This window comes from Pan troglodytes, chromosome 3 (assembly GCF_028858775.2).
Source record: "Pan troglodytes isolate AG18354 chromosome 3, NHGRI_mPanTro3-v2.0_pri, whole genome shotgun sequence".
NCBI classification, from domain to species: Eukaryota; Metazoa; Chordata; class Mammalia; order Primates; family Hominidae; genus Pan; species Pan troglodytes.
Genome location: NC_072401.2, coordinates 158,458,823 through 158,480,762, shown reverse-complemented (window position 1 = coordinate 158,480,762; position 21,940 = coordinate 158,458,823). Strand labels below are relative to the sequence as shown.

Here is a 21,940-nt window from a genome sequence, read left to right as displayed (position 1 = left end):
GCCAGATACATATGAGTTGGGCAAGGGATTCCTTTGTTTATCATGGTGTCCATATAGTTTTTTGATGTCTAAGAGAAAGGGTTGGATTACATAAAAACAGAATGTTAGATTTGATTTTCTTTTTCCTTTTACTTGTAGATATTTAATTACTAGTAACTAACCCCATATTGCCTGTACCCAAGGAACACAGTGATAGTGAAATTTCAATGCTTGGCGATGAAGATGTATTTAAGTCATGACATAAAAATAGCCACGTGGTTTTAGTCACTCTTCCTGAGTGAAAAAAGAAAGCAAAACAAAAGAATAATCCCCAAACTCACTAATTCGCCATTGTGATCCCCTAGAATATCCCCTTTCTAGATAACAGGTCTCAGTGAGGAAGACTGAGGTGATGAGGTGGCACATTTGTTTTTTTTTCTAGCCACAGGAGAATCAACCACATAATTATGTCAACCTATTTGTCTTTCTCTAATATTTGTATTTAAACATAAATTTGTGTTCATCATGTGGGGCTGAAAACACTGCTATTTTCCAGTTCAAATATGGCTAACGTGATTAGAGTTGTCATGGAGAAGAAAAAGTACTCTAAATGTGACTGACTAATTAAGTCTGGTTTTCTAGTGTGGAACAAGAATGTACTTCCCAGCGGGCTCCATGTATTGGCATCACCCAGCTGTTTGAAGAATTTTCTTGATGAAAGCAAAAACCGAGGGAGAACAAGGAAAAACAGGTGGTGTGTCAACAGCAAAGTTTCAGTGTGACATCTGCAGGTGGCTCTGTGGATCCAGGGTCAGGGAAATTGACTTCAAAAGAGTCTTCCTTGAGATGCCAAGTCTTCAGAAACTAAATGAGAGTGGAGAGAGTTAAAAGAGCCTTAAAAATAGTAAAAAAGGGAAATAAGGCATATCAAGGCATTCATAAACTTTGGAAAAGGATTTCATTCTGTTCAAATACGTCTATTTATCTCTCATCTATCCAATATACATATCACTCTTCTTTTTGGTATAATATTAAAACTGCAGAATACTGTATGTTTTGTTATGTCCATAATCACACACACACACACACACACACACCTCAAAACACCTATGAAACCTTTTATTGTCTTTTATTGTCATCTCACACCAAACCAGTAGGGTGTGCTCATAACTCAACATTTTACTTGTCACAGCCCCACCCTGACCCTGTGGTGTTTTTACTAATGGTAAACAAAAATAGCATATGTTGTAAGAGACAAAACGCCCAATCTGCATGTTGCTCTTGAATTTGGTTTCATGGCTTATTAAAATGACATATTATGATATACTTGCTTTGGTTTCTCTGCTGAAATGTTGATCAATGTGTTCCTCAATGAAATGAAATGTTCATCAATGTCTTCTGGTGAGTAATCCCCCAATCACCAAAATTTCTGTCTTGTCTCCTGAGTCTTTCTTTTGGACAGCTGGCATTATTCAGAATTGGTTATAGGAATCCTTCTCATAAGTAAATACTTACACAGAATGATGAGAAACTAAATTACGCTGCTAAATCATGTCTATATTTCATCGCGTAGTACTTAAATGAACAATGCAGAAGCCATCTAGTAACATATACCACAGCTTTTTACTTTTAAGAAGCAGACCTCATTCCTCTTGCTGGAAAGTGAAAAAATATAGTTTGACAAAAACTGACTTGGAGTAGAACTAAGAGACAAAAATTAAGCATGAATACAAACAGTTCTTTCCAGGATAAAAATAGTCAGCAGAACATTGCACTGGCTTTCCCATTTGACTTTGTAATTTGTGGATGTAGAACACACTTAGTGGCCTTCATGGGCTGTACATGTAAAAAAGTTGGCTGAAGGATGCAGACAAAATGGATAATATGAGCTCATCTGTCTCCAAACACTGTTTGGTTAATGACTGTGTAGACTACAATTGTTTAATTGTACCTGGAAAAGCTAAAAAATGACTAAGCTTAAAAATGTCAAAGCGTATTCACATTTGGATTGGCCAATAGTATATTTGCCCATATTTCTATGCAAGGTCAAAGTTAGGAGAGGATATATCTAGATATTCTATCACACCCCACAGGTCTCATATATGTAATTCTTCATTGGGAATATTTAATATGCCTTTTTAATAAGGTGAAAACAAAAGCACACAAAAAGAGGTTACACCAAATATGAGGCTTTTTAATTATTAAAACCTTTATTTAAAAATGAATTTGCTGCAGTGTGAAAAATGCAAGTCATGATATGCTATCCATGCTTTTCCTTTCACCTCCTTCCTTGCAGTTGTCAGGTGAGAACCATGCTAGTGGTTCTGGCCAATGGACTGTTAGCAGAAATGACTTGTGTCAGGTCTGGGTTGGGATAGTTTAGAATTGGTGAGTCTCTTTTAACGCAACCAGTCTTAAAGGCACATGTTCCGAATGGCTGGATATTACTTACATTAGTGCCATCCAACACATATCAGTCTCTATGGAGTGAGAAATAAACCCTGTGTCTCTTAAGCTTTGAGATTTTGGGGTTTGTCTGGTAGCAAGCATCAAGAATCCTGATTAAAATATAATGTTACTAGTTTTTAAATAAGTATGTAAACTATATTTTTATATAATTGTTACAAATAAAAGTGTTTAATTCAATTATTGCTTATTTATTTACAAATAGATAATGTATTAATAGAGTTCATGATTTAAAAGTGGAATGGGCTATAGAGTGAAAAAGCCCTTTTCAATTTCTGAACCCCTGATCACCGATTTCCAATCCGTAGGGACAGACAATGGCAATAGTTTCTTATATCCATTTCCAGAGATATTCCACATATATTGTATTATTTTTTGCACAGATGAAATCATACTATATACTATTCTTTATTTTTCTTTGGTTTACAAGAAGTCTTCATATATTAGGAGTATTGGCCTTTTGTCTATGATATGTATTGCAAATGATTTTTCTCACAATTTCATTTGTCTTATGACAAATGCTTTTCTAATGAAAAATCATTTATTTTAGTTGAATTTATGTATCAAACTTGGAAGATTTCTGAGATGATATTTTAAAATGCTTACCTGCTTTTGTCTCTATCTTTTGTTGTTTTATTTCCTGACAGTTAAAATCTTGATATACCTGAGGAGAGTTTCTAATTATGCATCCAACTTTAATGTTTTCCTAATAGCTACATAGTTGTCTCAATTCTATTAAATACTTCGCTCACTGATTTGAAATGCAACTTTTATCACATCTACTTTTCCGTAACTTCTTGAAGCTATTTCTAGATTCATCAGTTCATTATATTGATGTGTCTCCCTATTTGTGTGCCAACATCAGTCTTCAATTCATGCTAATAACTTCTACACTCATTGCTTCAGTGAAATTTCTCTTGTCCAAAGAAGATGTTTAATATACTGTGGAAGTCCTGGCCATATGTGGCAGGTGAGGAAAATGGGATGAGAGCTATCAAACAAGTAGGAGGTGGTGTGGAAAGGGAAGGCCTCTCAGAATCACTGTATTTTTATTTATTTTTTGAGACAGGGTCTCACTCTGTCACCCAGGGTGGAATGCAGTGGTGCAATCTTGGCTCACTGCAAGCTCTGCCTCCTGGGTCCAAGCAATTCTCCCATCTCAACCTCCCGAGTAGCTGGGATTACAGGCGCCTGCCACCATGCCCAGCTAATTTTTGTATTTTTAGTGGAGACAGGGTTTCACCACGTTGGCCAGGCTGGTCTCAAACTCCTGGCCTCACGTGATCCACCCGCCTCGGCCTCCCAAAGTGCTGGGATTGCAGTCGTGAGCCACCGTGCCCAGCCAGAATCACTGTATTTTTAAATAGTAAGCCTGAATTATTATTTTTTCTTCCAGAATCACTGTATTTTTAAATAGTAAGCCTGAATTATTATTTTTTCTTCTTTTTAATACTTTGGGCTATAGAAGTGAGGTTATATAGAGCACTGGGAAGGTAAGCTCATTGGTAGGTACCTACATCTTCCTATATCTTCCCATTGCTGGTAATTTGAATCTGCTGATATCGCCAACTCAAGTTAGGAGTGGAAAGTGTCTGGTTAACCTTTTTTTTTTTTTTTTTGGCTCAGAATGACTCATTTCCCCCCCAAAAAAATTAATAAGAAATATTTCAGAGAGATTATAGTAATACACATTTTTAGTTGCTCAAAGTTCTCCTTGGAAACTGACTGAATCAGGGTAAAAATATAGACTCATAGTTTATCTGATATAGTTTACATCACTCATTCAATATTTTGGATATCTCAAGTATGAGAAAGACTTTGAGAAAAGTGGATAATTTTAAATAAGAGCCTAAACAGGCTAGAAAATATTTTTAAAATAAGACCTAACTCCTAAAAAGGAAACTCAAACAAAGAAATATTGTTTCTTTATGATTTTCTGTGTGGTTTAGAAAATGTTGAGGAAATTGCACTCAAGAGCTTGACTATAAAATTTTAGGCTTTAAAAATGAAGTTATTCTGAATCAGCTGTAAGTAGAGCTAGTGATCTTATTTTCCTTGTAAACAGGCCACTTATCATCAGTCTCTTACCTTGGACTTTGTCCTTGTTTTTGGCCGTTTGCTTTAATCTGACTGAAATATGACAGAATAAGTTATTAGTGTATAAATGTTCACAGAATTTCTTCTTTCCTCAACCTATTGAAGAGAATATTATAACAATCATCCCTGTTTTGCTCCTCTTGAAGAATAAGCATATCAGTTCCCTGTTGTATAACAAACTGTCTCAAATCTCAGGAACTTACCATAATAAGAATTCATTTAGCTCATCAATCTATGGCCAGATATTTAGGCTAGGCTTGGTGGGGGTATTCTCATCTTGAGTGGTTTGATGTACAGGTCTGGTGTATACTGGCTGCCAGCTAGGTCAGCAGCCATATCTGAACTGAGAATCTCCCATCCTCCAGCACGCTATCCTGGATGTATTCTTATAGTGCTGTCATAGAGCAAGAATGAGAACAAACCCAGTTGGTCAAACTATTTCCCAACCCTCTGCTTATGTCCCACTTTCCAAAATTTCAGTGGCTAAAGCAAATAACATGGCCAAGCTTAGGGTGAGGGTAGCGGGGGCTATAAAATTTTGTGCCAAAGAACATATTCATAGAGAGGAGTGAGCAACTGGGGTTGTTCATACATCAATTGATCACATTGAAAAATAACAATGTATTGAAGGAAGAGATGTTAATTAATAAGTAATCATACTTAATAGTTGATGCAAAATGATATAAGGAGCAGGAAAGAGAAGAAATGAAAGCATCATGAACTGGGAGTACAGTACGATTTTTTTTTTCTTTTTGGGCGGGGAGGGAGCATGCATGAGAAAGAAACCTGCCAGGAAAGTGGAATGGAAACAAAGGGTACTTTAATGGGTGTTTCTAAAGACTTTTTATTTGCAGTCACTTTAATGTCATCCAAGAGGTCATAAGAAGAAATTCCTCTTTAATCACTTTTGGCTCTTGAGCTGTAATTTGTATGTGTCACAGCTCCATGACTAAACTGCATTGATCTCTAGATTCAGAAGTGGTTACTGCAGACACTGCAGCTTGCATGCCCACAGTCATACTCCTCTTTTACATTTTTAACAGATACATTATTTTGGTCCCAACTGCAGTGTCATCTGGGAAGTCGAATGCCTCTTTGAATGTGCCGGTTGTTAAGTACTGTAAGCTCCAGACCTATCCTCTGTTCTTTTCTTTATGATTGTTATGGCTGGAATTCTGCAAGCCATTCTTTTCCTTTGCCCGCTGACTCCCTGTTAGGTCCTGCCAATAGGGAGCATGAAAGGAAGTGAAGAAGAGACACGCACCTTCCTGATTGCTTGCTCTAATAATTCGCTCTTCATCTCAGCATTTGGTTTGAGTAACAGCAGTTGGTACCAGTTTCCAATTTTTTCTGTATTTCAAGAAGTAGCTTCATCATGCCAGCTCAGAGGTATCAGTGCCAGATGGCTCAAGTTCCCTCTACAGAAGTCTGAGTCCCAGCTCTGTAGGATGTTCCTTTGAACTATTAAGGCACTAGCACCAGCAGCAAACTTCTGTTTTAGGCTTGAACTGGTATCTGACCAAAAGCAATTTAATTAACCTCAAGGGGCCTTAGTTAAAGAGGTTCTAAGGTTGCTATCACTTCTAGTCTTGTCTCAATATATTTATCTATGCGATGCACTCCCCCTTCACGCACAAAACTGATTGAGAAGTGAAAATTTTGAAGTGTTTAATTTAGGAATTATTTCCCTTGTCTATGTTATTCTAGACAACTGATCTGATAGACTTCTTAGATTCACTAAATTATCAGGTTGCTAAGAAGAGAAACTCTTTAATAAAAAGTAAATGTAAAAGGCAGAACAGAACACATTAATTTGGAGTGAAGAGAGCTTGCCTATGTAAGAGTATATTGGAAATTAAAGACAACACTTGTAATAGAAGAGAAATTTTGATGAACACTAAATTCACTTTTTCCTCACAACTGCAAATAAGCCTTTTCTGTTTCTGATTCAAAAAGCTTCCAAGAGTTTAATTTTAACTTTATAACTTTCTAGATTTGTATTTCCCTAGTTAACAGTAAATCCTTTCCGATTGTCTTCCTTTTTACATAATCCTCTAACAAAATGTACTTATAATTGCAAAAATTTGCAGTAATGTTTCCTGGTGGTATACATCCTGAGTAAAGTGGCTACTGCTGAATTTATTATTTATATTAAACCATGAATTGTTTTCCCGGTGCTTATGGGTAGCCCCTTTCCCTAGCAATTAACATAAATTTCTGGTGAACAAAGAGCTTATGGAAATGGAAAAAGCAAAATTCATATTTGCTGGACTTTCTAGAATGGCATGGGGATGTGGAGGGAAAGGAATGTGACTTTGCCTTTCTTTTGACTTATTAATGATTCTGCATAGTCTGTGTGCCTGGAGACTTTAATAGCAGACACATTTTTATAAGCAAAATAGCATGCTTTATATTGGCAATGCTATCATGCATCTCATGGGCTTTCAGCTGTATTTTTCATTAGAGAATTTCCAACAGATTTTATTTAAAACTCAGGGATAGATTGTCATATCAGTTTTAAAATAGGGAAAATTATTTGGAAAAAAACCAGTATAATCATAATATAAACAGCAGTTTAGTACTAGAAAGCCTTACATATTAGTAGCTTTTTGTTTTTTTCTTTGTGTTTTGTGAAAGTAATTTTTGAAGTAATATATTGAATCTCAAAATAGGTATAATTAAAATTCTAGAATTTGCTTGTAGGCAGCTAAGTATAGTGAGATCTATGAAATTTGTATAAAATGTCCAAAATGTAAAAAATGATGTTGAATCATTAATAATCCTATATGACTTTTAATCATTAACTTTAGGAATGATAATACATTCATCGAAGCACTTACATTTAACAATCACAAAGAACTCCAAAAAATAATAAATACATTATAATACTCTTAGTCTGTTTCCCTTTCTGAGAAAATGTACCACCTCTCGATTCTTCTTCATATCAGTTAAGGGCTCCATCAATCACTCAGTTTCTTTGCCTTGATCTTGGGGTTATCCTTATTCTTTCTCTTGCTATAATGGTCCATACCCAATGTAATTTAAACTTTTAACTAAACTACTTCCAAATATATCACAAAACTGATGAGTTTTCCCTGTCTTCCCATCTATTACTTCATATGTCACTTTGGGTTTGTCTGATGTTTCCTCACAGTGAGATTCAGGTTATGCATTTTAGGCAGAAATATCACAGAAGTGAGAAGTGATTCTGTGTTCTTCCAAATGAGGCATTAGGTAGTATGGTGATTTGTTTGCCTTGTTTATTTTATTACTGAAGATTTAACTAAAATCATTTGATTAAAGTGGTTTCTTTCAGGTTTCTCCTTTGTAAATTTACTAATTCTCACTTGTAATTAATGTATATATTGTGGGGAGATACTTTGAGACCATGTAAATATTGATTTTCTCACTAAGTTTTTACTTGCTGCTTTTAGTGTTCATTGATATACACTGGATGAATGAAGTATTCCTGTGATTATCGGCACGTGATTATCTGGTTTCATCATGACTTCTGTATTTATTAGTTGACATTCTCTTCTAATAGGAAGCTTTCTTATCTCTCTCACTTAAAAATTAATTAATTATTTCATTGGTTCATTAGTTAATAAAGTATGGGCAAAATAATTTCTATTTTATTCATTGGGTTGTGTTCTGTTATTTTGATGTTAAAATGGCATAAGGGTATTGGAGCAAAGGAATGTGACGTCTTTCTTTTGGCATATTAATAATATCAGTTGTCTATGCACTTGGAAACTTAATAGCAAACATATTTATAAGCTAAATAACTGATACATTTATTTAAAAAGGCTAGAGGATAAATAATTTCACAAGATGATTTGAATATATAAGATTCATATGGAAGTTTTGGATCTAAAACTTACAGTAACTAATATTAAAATTTAAATGAATTGTGTTAAAAGCATATTAGCCAAAAAAGTAGAAATAACTAGTTAATTAGAAAACATGTCCATAGGAAATATTTAGAATGAAGAATAAGAAAAAGTAATAATTAAAGATGGTGTTTAAAAAGAAAATGCAGAAGAAGGGAAAAGTAATGAGCTGGAAGTTACCTTAAAAGAAAATATATAAACTTAAGGCCAAATAGACAGAAGGGCAATTCGGAAAATAGCATGAGAGAAATGTGGGTGGGATAAGATGAAAAGTTTGCCTGTCTGTATACCTATATAGGCATATTAGTATCTCTCTCTCCATGTGACTGGCATATAGGAGAGAGGAGAATGAGATAAGAGACAGAAGCAGCATTTAAAGAAACACTGGTCAGGAAATTTTCAACTTTGAAAGAAAACACCAACCTACAGATTCAAGATGTACTTCAGACCTAAGCACCGTAAGTACAAAGAACATCAGACCAAGGCCTAGTCAAGACAATGAAACCCAGAAACATACAGGGCCTGTTAAAATAATACAGAGGAAAAGACAATAGCATCTTCAAAGGAGCAACAACATTGGCAGCTTACCTTTCAACAAAATGATAAAATATAGAAGACAATCAAATGCTATATTTAATTGGCTGAAATGAAACAAAAATGCCACTGCAGAATTTTGCTCTCAGCAAAATATTCTTCAAAATTAAAAGTGAATGTTATTTTCATACCATATACATAATGGAATATTATTCAGCCTTTAAAAAGAATGAGATCTTGTCATTTGCCACAACATGGATGGAACCGGAGGACATTATGTTAAGTGAAATAAGCCAGGCACAGAAAAACAAATGCTGCATATTTTCACTCATACGTGGTGGCTAAAACAAATTTAACTTGGAGAGAGTAGAATGGTAGTTACCAGAGGCTGGGAAGGGTAGTGATAAAGAGGGGATGTTTAATAGGTACAAATAAAAAGTTGGATAGAAATAATGTGGTGTAGGGTTTGGTAGCACAATGGGGTGACTATAGCTAATCTATTATATATTTCAAAATAACTAAAAGAGAGGAATTGGAATATTCTCAACACCAAGAAACAATAAGTGCTTGAAGTAATGAACACCCCAATTACCCTGATTTGATCATTACACTTTATATGCTTGTCTCAAAATGTCGCATGTACTCTGGAAATATGTACAACTAATATGTATCCATAACAATTAAAAAATTTAAAAAGAAACTTAAGGAATCATATCTGCTAAATTTCAAAATAATACTAGGAGATCCTCCTCTATTCTTACCTTTTGTGTTACCCATCCAGGCCTCAAAAGAGGTAAAATTAACATTTTCAGTGATACAATACTTTTCCGCTAGCAGACATTCACTAAAAGAAATGCTAAAGAAAAATTTCAGGCAGAAAGAAAACAATTGTAAACAAAAATTTAGCTGAATTGCAAAAATGAACGAAGAAAAGGATGAATATAAGGGAGTAACTATATATTGATATTCTTTATTAAAAATGAATACCAATGCTATATGACACTTAATATGTGCAGGATTAAAACACATGGCAAAGTAGCAGAGGTTAGAGAGGGTAATTGCAGACAAAGTATTACAGAGCCTGTTATGGACTACATCACATCACCTTCTCTTCCCCTACAAATTCCTATGTTGAAGCCGTAAACCTAAATGTAGCAGAATTTGGAGACAGCTTTTTAAGGATGAGGCATGTAAGTGAGGTCATAAAGGTCTTACAGGAATGGTGCCCTTATAAGAAGAGGAAGATACACCAGAACTGTCTCTTTACAAGCACAGAAGAAAGGTCATCTGCAACCAAAGGAGAGAGGAATCAACAGACCCTGACTGTACTGGCCCTTGATCTTGCCTTCCAGTGCCCCACACATGAGAAAATGCATTTCTGCCATTTAAGCCACTTCCTCAGTGGTATTCTTTTATGACAGCCCAAGCAGACTACAACAGAACCCTTGCATTATCTGGGAATGGGAAAAAGTACTAATTAAAGTAGATATTAATAGATTAATGGTATACAGTGTAGCAGACTAAGAATGAAAATAAATAAATAAGAATGTAATAACAGGTAAATATTGGGTAAAAATTGAAATTAAAGCCTGCTTATTCTCAAAGAAGACAAGGCAGTGTAAAAACAGATCAAAGAATAGATGAAGCAACTTGAAAGATACTGAGATAATGATTTAAACCCAAATATATCACAATTTACATTAAAAACAATTGAAGATGTCAATTAAAGACAACGATTATTAATGACATTTTCTATATTCTTAGGAAGGACATAGGAAAGTTAAAACTAATGTTATAGGAGAAGATACATCATAGAAACATTAACAGCAGTTAGAAAACTTTTTTTTGTAATGGCCCAGATTGTAAATATTTTCAGCTTTGTGGGACACATACGGTCTTTGTTGCATGTTATTTTTGTGTTTTGTTAATCCCTTTAAGAATGTAGGAAACATTCCTAGCTTACAGGATGTACAAAATCATGCTGTATACCAGTCCATCTGCTATGGACTCAATGTTTGTGTCCCCACAAAATTCCTATGTTAAAATATAATCCTTATTATGATGGTATTCAAAAATAGTGCCTTTGCAAGGTGATTAGGTCATAAAGATGGGACCCTCATAAATGTGATTGGTGCTCTTATAAGAAGAAGCAAGAAAGCTAGCTTACAGTCTTTCTGCCATGTGAGAGTACAGCAAGAAGCTGACAGCCTGCACCCAGAAGAGGACCCTTATCAGAATCTGACCATGAACTTGGACTTCCCAGATGCCAGAAGGTGAGAACAAAATTTTGTTGTTTATAAGCCACACTGGCTATGGTACTATGTTACAGCAGTCTGAACTAAGACACCATGCATTACTGATTCCTGATATATAGACAAATTAGTGTAGCTATGTTAATAAATAAACAATATAGGCCCTAAGACACAAAGTATTACTAAATATAATGGGCAACATTTCATAACAATATAAGGTTAATTTAACAAAAAGATATAGCAGTCTTAAGAATGACTATATGTAACTATTAATATTGTCTCAAAATATATAAAGGAAAAATGGACCGAACTAAGGAAAAATGGAAAATTCTACATCTTAGACAAATCGTTGTAGTAGCTATTAGAACACGAAACAAAAATCAATAGAAATATAGAAGACATAAACGGAATGTCTAACACACTTGATCTAAAACACAATTATAAAACACTGATTCCAACAATTTCATTTCAAAAAGATTATGTCAATGGAATTATACAGTATATAACCTTTTGGGATTGAATTTTTTCATTCAGACTACTTCCCTAGATGTTCATCTGAATTTCTGCCTGTGTTAATAATTTGTTCTTTTTTAATATGTAATTTTCAGTTACTTATATGTTTATTTTTATTGTGATAAAGAACACATAACATGAAATCTACCCTCCTGGCAAATTTTTAAGTATATAGCACATATTAACTCTAAGTACGTTGCTGTACAGCAGCTCTCCAGAACTTTCTCAACTTGTGTGACTGAAACTCTATACCCATTGAACAACCACTCCTCATTTCACACTGAAAACCATTTTACTTCCTGCTTCTGACTTTGACCATTATAGACACCTCATCTAAGTAAAATCATGCAATATGTGTCCTTTTGTGACTGATTTATTTCACTTAGTCCTCAAGGTTTATCCATGTTGTCGCAATTGTATTTTCTTCTTTTATGGCTGAGTAATCTTCCATTGTATACGTATACCACATTTGCTTTACCCATTCACCAATCAATGGATATTTAGGTTGTTTCTACTGCTTGGCTACTGTAAATAGTGCTGGAAAGAACCTGGGTGTGAAACACTGAAACACTAGACAGAGGCTCCTCTCCCTCCCGAGGGAGAGGCTGCCCAGCTATATGGACCTCTAGCTGCTGCACCTCCTGTCCTCTGGAACAGCAGCAAGCCACAAGCCACCCAGCTCTCTTGTGTTCTCAGTGCTCTCCAGAAACCTAGAGCAAGCTGATCCTCAGCAGTGCTCTGAGACAGAGAAGATATAAACCAGTTTCTTGGGCAGCCCCAGGAAAAGTCCAAACTTTGCATACATGTTTCAATCTTCTCTTTCCCTCCCAGGGAGAAACCAGGAACTAAGAGTTTTCTCCTGATCATGCCATGCTGAGCTGGGAGGAGGGTGGGTGGGGAGACAGTATGGAGAGTGAGTGCCGGGAGTTTTCCTACTGCCTTTCATGTGGCTGCTTTCATGCTCCCCTGGGGTGCAGCTACCTCTTAACTGTTCTCTGGATTTCTCAAAAAGGGAATTGGTCTATGTATTTGTTGTTGATTCAGTGCCTTCTTGGTGTCAGGAGACTCCCAGCCTTTCTTTCTGCCATCTTTCTGATATCAATCCCAATTTTACCCTACTTTTACCCTAAAATGTTAGTCTGCCATGATATTAGGGATGCTGGCAAAAAAACCCTGAGAATCCCAAAGCAGAGACAATGAACTTTATTACCCACATTAAAGCAAGCTGCACAAGCATCAGCTCCCCAAGCAGCAATTCCTATAGGATGTCTTGAAGACGGCCAGGCAGTGCTTGTACATTGACTGAATTGTGTTACAAAAGAAGATGGATGAGCTTGGAAAACCGGAGTTGTTCATACTAGATATTAAGAATGCCTACTTGCTTTTCTAGATGGAAACAGTCTTCCAAGACTTTAGGAAAACTTGCCTTTTGTTCTGGAGGAAGACAACATCTCTATCTTCCAAAGCTGTTTGCTTCACAAACATCCTTGAGAATATAGTCCGGAAATAAAAGGAGTCAATACTTCTGTTCTCAAGATGTGAAGAAACATGAGAGGCCCATGGAGAATCATCATCCAATAATATTAGCCGAAATTGCAAATTGTAACACAATACAAAGGTGTGAAAATATTCAGAGGGTGTTCTCTGGCCATAGAAGAAATAATCTAGAAATCAGTAACAAAAGTACACCTAGATAATCCTTAAAATGTTTGGAAACTAAAATGTACTTTTCTAAATTAGATGTACGTTAAAGAGAAATCACAATATTAATTAAAATAACTTATTTTCATTTAGTTAAAAATATTAAAAGTTGTGGAATGCAACTGCAGAAGTACTTAGAAGGAAATTATAGCATTACATGCACATATTAAAAATAATATCTGCTAACAATTACCTCAGTTCTATTCTCCAGGTCCAGCAGAAACCATGGCATATTAACGCCAAAAACCCTAAGATAATAGAAATGATAAGAAACAGAAATCAATAACAACCAGAAGCAAATAGCAAAACCCAATAAACCAAAATATTATTATTTGAAAAGGTTAATAAAATCAAAGAACTCCCTAGTGATATAAATTATGAAAAAAGTAACTCAAGTTACCAACATAAAGAATGCAAAGGTGATATCATTATAGATCCACAGACTTTAAAAGATAATAAACAAATGTCTTTAAGTTTAAATGAAAAAAATCTTGGAAAATACAACTTTCAAAAATAGACACAAAATCAAACTGAAAACCTCAATGGTCCTTTATCTATTAAAGAAATGGAGTTCACAATTAAGACCTTTCTACAATGCAATACCACATAGCAACGAAAGAGAATAAACTACTGCTACACACAATAGGGATGAATCTCATAGACATAATGATGAGAAAGAAAACGAAGCTAAATATGTAAGAGTACAAAATGCATAGCATCATTTATATGAAGTTCAAAAACATGCAACACTAATCTCTAGTGATAAAATTAATATGGTGGTTACTTTTGTGTATGTGGTAATGATTACATGGGGGCCTAAGGAAGGCTTCTGGCGAGCAGACAACGTTCTGTAGTTTGGCCTTTATCTTGGGTATGTGTGTGATGATCAGGCAAAAATTAATCAAACCTACCTTTAGGATTTGCATTCCTTCCTGTATATATTCTATAGCTCAATAAGCATTAAAGTCAAAATACAAACTACCAAAAAAGTATAGAGAGGAAATGGCCTGATTTCTTGAAGTTAATGTCTAAGATTGCCAAAACGTTGTTCTGCCTTGCTCTGTCTGTACTTTTTATATCAACACTGCATTAATCTTTTGGGGAAGATTATAAAATAGATAATCATTATTAAACTCCATTTGTGAGATTGGATTATGTCAGTAAAGACTTAAAACCCTAGTTTATTTTTAGTATTTAGGCCATCTAAATTCACTAGCTGACTTCAAGGAAGGAAAAAAAATCAGGGTTTATGAGGAGTCTCAGCAGGGAGTGTTTATATTAGATACTTAGCACTGTAGGATGCTGTGAGTTGGAAAACATAGGCAGATCCAATTAACAGATTCTGCACTGTGGCAACTGAACGATATTATGCTTTGGACAGCTTTATGTGTGAATGTGAGAACATATTCTTAAGAAATGCTGTAACTTTATCCCATATAACTTCATAAGAATTTATCTATAGGCTTGGGATTTGCAATAAAAATAGAGATATGTTGGCTTCTTGTTTGTGGAATTTTCTAATAAAATTTATTGAGAATCATTATTTAAGGGAATAACACTGATTTGTTCTTACCTGATTTTGAAGAATGAGAAAGAGCCCATCCGCCTGTATAGGACAAAGGAATGGAATGTGTTCTTTCACTGCTACTGTCCCTATCCTAATCATTTGGACCCCCAAACAATTGAGGGGCTTGCACTTATATGTGTGACAAATTAACAGAGACTGCTGCATGTGGCCAGCTGCTTTTGGATGAACTGTTGGGCTACTCATCTGACTTTCCTAAGTAATCCATTGTGTTTGAAAGGACTCATTCATAATGGCAGACTATAGATTACTGCAGAAGTGTGAGTTTTCAAAAGGAAATATAATCTACTTATGAGTCCCAGAGTTAAAATTTAACCAATGTTCTCTTCAGAGATTTGTGGAATTTGGATCAGAAACATTACTTCTAGAAACTTATCCTGATATTTCTGACTTTCTTCTTTATACAACGTGTTTAGGAACAATGACTCTTAAATTGATATTTGTAGGTCTCTAGAGATTCAGAGCAAATGCCAAAAAAGATTGCACAAGCCAGAGGTATGGAAACCTCAAAAACTGTGTGGTGGCACTCATATCCATTATCTGATCACAAAATCTCCTACCACTACATTTGCTAGTTTTTCTCATTGGCTAACACATATTCAACAATGTTTGCTAATGTTTATTTTAGGGATTGAAATATAGCATTCCCTGCTTTTTTGTTTTATATATCATTATCTTCTCCAAAGGTTGTTAGTGAGGAAATCAAGATGTGTGTGTGTTTGTGTGTGTGTACACACAAATATGCTTGTGTGTATATGTATATTTCTTCTAAGTTTTGCCTTGTAAAGGGGTTGAGGATAAAATGAGGGTGCAAGTAGGAAAAAGATTAAAGAATAATTGGAAAATTTGCTGGAGAGTATGGTATACAAAATGGAAGAACAATTTTTCCAGAGTAGTCATCCTTAGTAAATATATCTTGTGAATTTCAAAATGTCAGAGCTTATGCAAATGAAAAAAAACTCTTAATTATTATTTCTGGATCAATCACATTTAGGGTAAAGTATTTCGATGGAAATTCTGTGTGTGTTGGGATAGTCATTTTTTAACTCATACAATTTTGCAGAAAAATAACCTGTGTTTAAATTACAAATAAAAATACAACAAAAATTATGAATAAGGCATTTAAATAAGAACAAAAGGGGAAACAATTGCTAGAGGGTAGTTTCTGATGTTGAATTTGGGTATCAGCTTTCTAAAACATTTGCTTTGATGAGAGAAGCTAATGTTTCTAGTGAAAAGTAGTTTAAATTTTATTCTCCAGAACCACTAGTGCTTTCTGTAGGAGGCATGATAGGGGAGGAGTGATTAAGCAAAAGAAGAAGAAAAGTACAGTGAATATATGGATCTTTTTGGCTTCTAAAAAGGTAATTGTATAGTTGACAGGATTTTTCCACACTCAATTGAAGCAGGTATCCATTTTCAAATAATATTACTTTAGATTCTTTTTGATTTGTTTAATTTCAGAATCTTAAAAGTAGGTTGTATTACCTAAGGAATCCTCATCTCTCAAAAAATGTTATTTTAAAAACTGTCAGTAATTCTTCCTCAAGTTTTTTAAATTTATTCCAGAACAGGGCTGTGAACCAATTAAAAGTTTAAAGAGCTATCAAAACTGCAATATCCCAAACAGCTCAGATTCAATCTGCAGAAAGTAATTTCTTTGAGGGGAAATAATTGGAAAAATATTTCATATGCTACTGCATGGTTTTCATTGGTTTACCATGTAAATTTCCATAGACGTTTTGGAACACAGAGTGGTATTTTTAATGTGAAAGCAGGAGGGCTTTGTTTGCCAGGTGAATATTTCAGAGCTTGCAAAGCTCTGATAGAAAACAGCTTTAGATTTGGATAGAAGCAGTATGTGTGAAAAGTTATGATGCAATCAGAGAGAGGCTTTCTGTGATAGCACTGATTTATACATAATGTTAGAGATGATCATACAACCTGTTGTTAACAATTGATTCCACGGTTGTCAACTCAGTAATTTTTAAGGAGGTGGGATGATGACATATGATGAGCCTTCTGATTTTGAACAATAAATACTGCTAAATAACCTGGACAAGGGGATTTTTATTTTAATGAAAAAAAAAAAGTAGAACTGCAACAGTGCTTAAACTCTGTGAGGATGTCAACAAATCAAATTCTACATTGTAGTCTCACCCTGGCCACCCTACTTACAACGGGTCTCACCATCCACTTGTAGGCATCCTTCCTCTCCTCTACTTTTTCTTTGTGCTATTCACCCTCTAACATGTTCCAAAATTTAGTGAATTTCTCATAGTCACTGCGGTTTTTTTGCAGTCTTTCTTCACTAGAAAGGGCAGGGATCTCTGTTATGTTCACTAATGTATCTCATACTTAGGATGGTGTCCACAACACAGTTGATTCTCGGTAAATATTTTTTGAAATTAAAGTGATTTTTGTACATACGTTGGGAGAGATGAAAATAATAGATAACATTTACTGAGCCATTTCTATGGGCCCGGTACCATGTGCCTTAACAAGGTATAAGTTAAGTCTTTTCTTTTGTTCCATTTTCTCATTTAATCCTCACAAATAACCTTATGAATTGAATTTAAGACGGGGGGCTGAGGCTCAGTGAAGTTAAGATCAAATGGCCAGTAGGAAGCAGAATCTGGGATTGAACTCATTTGTCCAACCCTAGAGCTTTTGCTCTTCACCATGAAGTGTACTTCTTTAGATCATATTTCATTCTTTCCAATGCTTGAATTTAAATATGTATGTGTCAATTCTACTTAGATGTCAAGGACTTCCAAATCATAATGAACAATTCTAGCAACAATTGACAAATTTGTCTATGGAAAATTGGCATTCCATGGTAATTGAATTGTACCACTGGCTTTGTTTGCTAGTTCTCAGAGTACAGAATTTTGGCAATTTTACTTGGTGAGCACACACAGAGCCAGAATGTTGTCACCAACTGTTTTGTCTTGGCCAGGAGTGACTCTTCCAAAGACAGAGCTTCAGAAAAATGCAGGCCTGTAATTGCTACTAGAGTCACAGTCCTCTTCTGGGGGTATATGTAAGTCTTCTTGTTTGGATGACATAAAATTCTGTAAATTGGCGGAGTGGTCTTTTTTTTTTTTCATTTTCACAGTTATTTTGACTAGGTAGTAAAGCCACAAGATTAAAGAATTAGATTTGCTTGGGATCTAAAATAATCTCTGAGTGTAGAGCCAATGTTTGCTGATTTTATGTGATGGGCAATGTAGAATTAAGTGCAAGTAAAAAAGAGAAAATCATTGCTAGTTTCAATATCCATTCACCATCAAAAGCTGTTGGCTCTAGATTTTGTTAATATTTACATTGAAAATTGAAACACGGATGTGTTAATTATTTATTAATTTGGTCAGTGTCAAGATCAAAAGCCAAGTAATTGATATATCACAATCACTGTAAAACAGAGAATCCAAGTCAGATTCTGAATCAGCTGGTTTTTGATCTTGATCTTGAGTAACTTGAAGACATTACTTTCATTTCTGATGTGCACTCAGCTTTTTAGTTTACCAATCTAATTTATTTAATTGACAATGTGTCTATTACACTGACATGTTTAAAAGACTGGCTGATGCATAATCGTAAAAATATGACATATATGCTAATTGGCCATGATTTGGTGTCATAAACTGTGGAATGATATATATTAGAGAATGCTTTGTCCTTTTTGATGAAAAGATACTGATACATTTATAATATCACAACATGTGAAATTAAATAAGCAAGAGGTCATTGGCCTAAGACTGTCTCCGTGCTTTGAGTCTCTAACAAACTGCAATCTAACTTAGTATGTAAACAGACTGAAACCTAACTAGGAGCATATTTTTATAAGAACTAGCTGATTGCAGCCAATCATAAACAGCTGAGCTACAGCCAATCACAACAACGAATTGATCAGACCATGCCCAAATAAGACAAATGCCTCATCATCCCATGCCCAAATAAACCAAATGCTTGGCTGTAGCCAATCAGGTGATTTCTCTGCTTTGCTTCCCTGTTCCACCTGTCAAGGATTGCTGCTCACACTGCTGGGCAGAGATCTTTGAACCACTTCTGGTTCTGAGTGCTGCCCAATTTGTCAATCATTCTTTGCTCGAATAAACTATGTTAAATTTAATTTGCCTAAAGTTCTTCTTTTAACAAATACAACTATTTTTCACAGGAATATTTTTGAATATACCATTAAGTTCTTACAAATGACTAATAACTCTCTTATTAAATGAACATAAATTTTTAAAAGTTCTTAATAACATGACTAGCAACTAAGACACAATTGGTTCCTGTATAAGAAAGGAATGTATGACAGTTATTTTTAAGAAAGGCTGTAATTGGCATTATAATACATCTTAATTATTTCATTATGTAACATTTGGATATGTTTTAATAATGGGAGTATATTTATGTAGACTTTATTTACTGTAGTCTGTTATGCCATAATATAGTACCATCAAATGAATTATATTTTAACTTTCACTTGTGGCTTTTTCTTTCTATGTATGTATGTGTGTGTTTGTGTGTGTTTTTGTGTGTGTGAGACAGAGTCTCGCTCTCACTGCAACCTCCACCTCCCAGGTTCAAGCAATTTTTCTGTCTTGCCTCAGCCTCCGGAATATCTGGGATTACAGGCATGTGCCACCACACCCAGCTAATTTTCATATTTTCAGTAGAGACGGGTTGCTCCATGTTGGCCAAGTGGGTCTTGAACTCCGGACCTCAAGTAATCCACCCACGTCGGCCTCCTAAAATGCTAGGATTAGAGGTGTGAGCCACTGTGCCCGGCTAATCTGTGTATTCTCTGAAACATACAAATCTCTGGTTGATTTTTAAAATAATTTTTAAAGATTTTTAAATGTGATTGACCTTTTCACTTATAATTATTGATAGTTAAAATACCCAAACTTTTCTATAACAATGTCTATTTCATTCATGTTCAAATTTGCTTTTTTGAGTAGGAAAGATGTATAGTTTTAGATAAGTCATAGGAAATGGCCTAAAATCCTTAGAATGTCCAGGAAATTTGTCATTACTCATGAATGTTAAATAATAATCAGAAGCCATGATCTTACCTATGCAAAATTTGTGTAATTACTCCTTTTGACTGCCCTCTGGGATTTCTCATAGCCGTGTAACTTTCTGGTCAAACACATCGGATATTTTTCTAGAACGTTTTGAGTGTTTTCTGAATATGAAATGAGATGCCTATAAAGTGCCTAATCTAAACTAAAGCAAACTCAGAATTTTAGTACATGGCTGGCAGGTTTAGGGTAGTAGAAATGGCAAGGGCTTGGAAATTGGCAAGATGTAGGTGTATACTCTAACTTAGCTACTTACTAGCCATGTGACTGAGGGGAAGTAACCTTACCCTCTGTCAGCCTCATTTTCCTTATTTGTAAAAATAAGAATTATAGCACTTATTGTCTTACGTTGTCAAGATGAAGATGAACTGTTGACTTCATTTATTCATTCGATACTATAATTGAGGGCCTACCTTGAGCCCAGCGATGTTCTAGGTTCTTGGGATGGATGTAGAAGGTAAGTTGCTGCCATAAAGCTTCAAGTTTAGTTTATTAAAGTACCTATTACATAAAATCCTATTTGAATATTTTATTCATTCACTGTCTTGTCGAGGCATTCTTTCTTTTCTTCCTGTTTCTTAGACATATGCTTCTTTTTCAAGCAATAAGAAATCATCTGTACTGTTTTTTTCTCAACCTCCAGGGGTTGGGGATTCCAACACCTAAGACTCCCTGAAACTCATAGTTCGATTTTGTGGCTTCTTTTTGTACTGTTTTTATCAAAAATAGCCAAAGTAAGCATCTGCATTTGTGTTCTTCCAAAACATCTATTGTTACTAATCTCATTTTAAATTTTGTGTATACTTCCCATAGATACACTTCCCATAATATCTCATAGGTGACCATTAAATGCTAGACATGGTTAGTACTTTATGCCCTCAGAGAAATTGTTTTATTCACATCTGTGTGCCCTATGCTGCTATAGCTTCCCTCAGAATGCAATAAAAAAGTCATGTAAGAAAAGTAAACTTCAATAGGTACATAGGAGAGCCAAACCACTTACCTATTCCACAGGATAAAAAAAATAAAACAATCACACAGAAAACACTAGATCTGAATCTGGTATTCTGAATATGTCATGAGAGTATATAAATTACATACTGTATAACATGGTTAATTGTTAAGAGATTAGAGAAGTTAAAAGAAGAGAGAAAACTGTAGTTAAATGTAGACTTTTGATATACTTAGATTAACCCTTCTCTCCTCTCTTCCCTTCCCAGCCTCCCCATCTAACACAGGCTTCCTTGACAAGAACTTTTACTTTTTGTTCTTACTCAATTCGTGGCTGTTATGGTAGCCTGAAATTAGTTGAAATAATAATTTTGAACTAACTCTGATAAGCATATTTACTTATAAGGTCTATTACACTCAAATCATAAACATATGTTATTGCAAAATCTGACTGACTTGTTACATTGGCAGCAGGAGTGGAGTAATATATATCTGAAGCCTGGAGCCATCACAAAAGATTTAGAGCGCCACCCTCACTAAAAAAGTGAGATGCCAAATGATATGAAATTCCAAAGAGAAATTTCACAGAAAGGGTGAGATATGGAGGTTTTGGAAGAACATAAATGCAGATGCTCACTTTGGCTGTTTTCCATAAAACAATACAAACAATAGCCACAAAATCAAGGTGTGAGTTTCAGGGATACTTAGACGCTGGAACCCCCAACCCCTGGAGTTTGAAGAAAAAAAACACTACAGATGATTTCTCATTACTTGAAAAAGCAACGTATGTCTAAGAAACAGGAAGAAAAGAAAGAATTCCAGGACAAGTCAGTGAATGAATACAATATTGAACTACATTCTTCAGTGTTTATTTTTTCT

At 34.9% G+C, this 21,940-nt stretch overlaps 1 long non-coding RNA gene across 1 annotated transcript in view; it reads right to left on the bottom strand.

Annotated features, from left to right (window-relative positions):
- Positions 1-201: 201 nt before the first annotated feature.
- The window catches only part of LOC107974455 (uncharacterized), a 35,923-nt gene continuing 14,184 nt past the window's right edge, over positions 202-21,940 (bottom strand). Inside the window, exons 2-4 of the long non-coding RNA XR_010156734.1 lie at positions 13,626-13,680; positions 4,534-4,575; positions 202-843 (exon numbers count right to left, since the gene is read on the bottom strand). This is a non-coding gene — a long non-coding RNA (uncharacterized LOC107974455). The remainder of the gene's footprint in view (positions 844-4,533; positions 4,576-13,625; positions 13,681-21,940) is intronic.